Source organism: Cariama cristata, unplaced genomic scaffold (assembly GCF_000690535.1).
Source record: "Cariama cristata isolate BGI_N322 unplaced genomic scaffold, ASM69053v1 scaffold1003, whole genome shotgun sequence".
Lineage (NCBI taxonomy): Eukaryota > Metazoa > Chordata > Aves > Cariamiformes > Cariamidae > Cariama > Cariama cristata.
Window position 1 is genome coordinate 16,305 of NW_009607571.1, and position 4,583 is coordinate 20,887.

Consider the following 4,583-nt stretch of genomic DNA (forward strand, 5'->3'; position numbering starts at 1 on the left):
GAGCGGTTCTTACAATTGAGCTTTGTAGCAGAATGCACAGAACAGATTCCTCTGATCAGCTGTCTTGTGAGCTTTACTTTATAGATCCTTACTCATTCAAGCTAGAAGGAATGCTGAACACTGTTGCAAGTGCAGGCTTCAGTGGTTATGCCAAAGAAACCATACGTTGCTCACAACTTAAAAACTGGCAGGGCTCTGCAACAGGCAAAATAAAGGGAGTCCTTGGGGTAACAGCAACACATCATAGCTCATGACAGTCATTATCATACATTACCTGCGTAGGTCCACACAAAAGACAACACTGGGCTTTGAGATGCACTTCTATATACCTAAAGGACCAAAGGGCAAGAACAGACCCTTAGAACAGGGGTATTTGCAGGTACATTAGTTACAACACCAAATTAAAAAACCTAGATATAGTCATTATACAGAAGTGTCAGAGGCAAAAACTGCAGGACCACTGTAGCCTTGAAGATACGGGAAAGGATGGTTAAGATTTGCCTCTAGACAACACCTAAATGGAGTTGCCTCTATGTGGACAAGGTGACTAAGTTTCCACTATACTTGGAGTTTAATGTAGGTGTGGAGTGGGCTGAATAGCTATTGAGGCTCCATGCACAGAATACAGCTCCACCATCTATAACAGCAGCTTCAACACTCAGTATGCAGGCGCACACACACAGAAGCATCCAAGTTTAGGTGTCTTAAGATAAAGCTGGTAAGGTATCTGCCCACAACAGACAGTGACTATGTATACACAGGGAAACACTGAGTTTTGCAAGGACATTTGAACTACTTCCAGAGGAGCAGAGTGGTACAGCTGCACTAATGCAGCATGCTGTAGAGATTAACACACCTCGCTTCTTAGCAGGAGCAATAAATCCCTGTCAAGTACTGCTGTGCTATTGCTAGGTCTTCTGTACAGCAGCCAGTTTTTGTTAAGCGATGAATAAAGATGTACCTGTTCCCCCCTCTAGAAGAGGCTGCTATCAGGGAAGCACCATTCACCCTCGCCCAGCTGCCTAAAACTGTGAATACTGACTGATTACCATGAGCCACTTTAATCAACTCATATATAATCCATAAAATCCTGGAAAACAGTATTCTTATGTCACCCCGGCTGTTGAGTCACTACAGTGGGCAAGGAAGGACTAGGGATGGGCAACAGGGAAGATCTACAGCAATAGTCATCATAGGCTTGCAACAATTCTGACAGAGTAAAATCATAGGGAGTTGACTTGTTTCATTAATATACAGAGCTTTTGAATGAAACTGCTTAACGCATGGTTGTGTGTCAGCTCCTGGACTGCTCTCCTGTTAACGTCAATGATTTCCCTGTTTTTCATTAGGTGTTTTTCCTGTCTTTCAGCATCATGTGACAGACAGACCTAAACAGATTAATTTTGCAATTAAGATGTGAGGCAATATATCAAATGCTACCCTCAAGTACAGACACATGATATTAAAACTGAACAGTTTGTTCATGATGCTATATAAAGATAGTTTGGCATTGGCAAGTTGGATTAAATAAGGTTTCCCAGATAGGAAATTTCTAATAGTCTATAAATCAAGGATAATTTTTCTGTTTCAAGAAAGATCCACAATGATGATAGCAAACAGCCTGCTGCTTAAAACATCCCCTGCAATCTGTACAACCAATTACTTAGACTAGGAACCCTAAGAACAGATACACACTTGGTTGTTTTTTCACCTCTTCCTACCCCCAACATTGAATGAGATGAAAGAATATAAGGAGAACCACAAACTGACAAGGTTTCTTTCATTGAAAGACCACAGGACATACAATGCACATGGGTTGTGTTTCAGCATTCACATGGATGGGAGGCCAAACAAAAGGGCCAGAATTCAAATTCCTTCGTCCATTTAAAGGATGCATTACTTACAAGACTTGGGACTATTTTTTCTTTCCCCCCCCCCTTACTTCCAATGGTAAGAGCAACTCGGGAACTCATTCCAAGTTTTGGTCTTTACAAGACAACAGTTAAAAATCAGTCATCAGTAATGTTTAATACTTGGCTGGTTGGGATAGAAAAGTAAAGCGAACCTATGCGTTTCCTCCACTGCACAGGTAGGTGATGACAGAACATTTATACTGTGTTTAATCTTTAAACTACAGACTGTAATTAACACCATATTTGAAAAGAGTAAAACTAAAATAACTCCTTAATCAAGATTTGGTAAATCAGGTTAACACTAAAAACTGAGAAGTAGTCTAGCAATGAGTTTGCACAGATTGTATTTGACAACACACCCCTGACAAAGGGATAATATCTATTTGTTTGCACAGCAATCAAATATACTGTAGCTGCTGAATAAATAATTTGATCCAGAACATGTTAGGAAGCCTTTTTCCTGCACTAATACAAATATTCCAGTTCTAGGAAAGACATCCATACATCCTGCATTCAGTCAAACAAAAAAAACCAAGAAGGGGCAAAATCTTGAAATTAAAGGCACTTGGCAATGGAGGGCTTTCAAATAAAAATAGGGCAAAGTGACAAAACAGTTAACCCAGCATGAGAAACCACAAATGCATTCATTCTCAAGCCCACTTCATTTTCAGCACATTTGTATTAACACAGGATCAAATACACAACAATGAAGTATCTCCTTAACTTCTATACTTAAGCCTCTGAACATAACACAAAAAAAGCATCTACCAAACAGTGCTTGGGGAATGCTACCATACTAGAAGCGCCTCTCAGCAAGATAGAGGTATCTCTGGACACAGACACTTTGGACTTGCTCATTTTGACAAGTTAAACGTAGTTTCTTCATTGTACATATAGCAAGGTAACAACATCAAGGTGCAGTGTGCCATTTAGCCAGCTGGAAGAAAAGCTCCTTCTCTTTCTACCCACAGCATCTGCTTCATTCTACACTTCTCAAAACTAAAGACAGGGCATTTTGGCCAGATCTTCTAACTCCACAGATTTCATTTCTATTTACGCATTACAGAACCACAATGAGGAGCTGCCCAAGTTACTTACATGGGATCAAACACATCAAGTAAAGGGTGCCAACTCCCTTGGCATCCCGAAACACCTTGTGCTAGCACTGTTCTGGACTCCTGTGCAGCAGCATTGATGATGGTGTCCTGCAGTCTATGCTCATAACAGTGTGAATCAGATTGCATGTATTTATTAGCAGTCATGAAACCAGATGGACTCGTGTCCAGCAGTCTATGCTCGTAACAGTGTGAATCAGATTGCATGTACTTATTAGCAGTCATGAAACCAGATGGACTCTCTGCATCAAGGTGCTTAAGACACCACAGATGGTTAGAACCAGAAACTTGAATTATCTATCTACACCAGGTTATCTCATTACAAATATGCCTCCCCACCGAGGAAGAGCAGAGCAGCATAGCCATTCTGCAGAGCACTTATCAGAAATAGCTACCAGGCATCCTCTCACCCCAGAATTGTTCTAAGTACATGCACCTGAGTTTAACAGTCTAATTATAAACAGCATTTCACAATGAAACAATGCTCCCTGCTGCATGAGTCACATTTTTAGAGGCTGTTACATACAAAACTCTGCCCTGCAATGAGGAAATGAGTGGAAAAGGAAAATAATTTACTAAGTTCAGTACTCACCGAGTCACACACATAGAAGGCAAATGGAGAATACAGAAGTTATCACAACAGTAGTTGTTAAGTACCATCAAAAGAAAACATACATACCATTTTGAGCACAAGGGAACAGAGTTAACAGAGCTTTAAGTTGGAAGCATAGACTAAGAGAAGATCTCCCACCCCTCTTACCTAGTATTACTGCTACATAGTTCTGTTGACAGATTAATCTAGAACAGTTTTGAAGATTTAAGATTTAAAGGCAAACTTGAAGGCTTATATTGACTGTCAAGATTCAGTCATCCTTGTGGGCTGAGCCACATGTTTGCAGCTGTGACATCCTAAATTGGAAAAGTAACCACAGCATCCCCCTTACTCATAAAGTAGTTGTACTTTCTGCAATGCAACAAGTTTGGTAGACTATGCAAACAGAACACGTCCTCCACCTGTGGCAGAAGGGCTGTTTTATTCAGTTTACCATCAATTCATTCTTATGCCATTTTAATCCACACCTAAGTATTTTAGATTGTTTATGAAATGTTGTAGTGCTCTATACAGGGTAGAGTCCAGAACTTCATGACCTCAAATTATGTCGCTTTACCTGCGGCACTGCCCCTGAAGGCAATCACGAGGCAAGGGGACGAGGGAGATGCAGAGCGATACTGACAGAAGGCTCCGAGATTTGCTGCCATGGGGCGGCAGCACCAGCACGCCTGAGCCAGGGCTTCAAGCCTCACCATGACATTCAGGAGCTCTGAAGTCCAACTCGGTCTGTTTCCATTTATACTTTGCTTTGTTTGGCCATCTGGTCTGTTAGTAACAGGGACTACACAACAGAACACATTCTTGAAATACAAGTAATTCATATGCTTCAGTCGTAGTAGAAGTGCTATCACTTTCAGTATCAATCCAATACACATGGATTTCTGCATAATTGATCATTTTATTGGAATCTGTTAAAAGATGTTTGTTCAGATCACCTGTTCA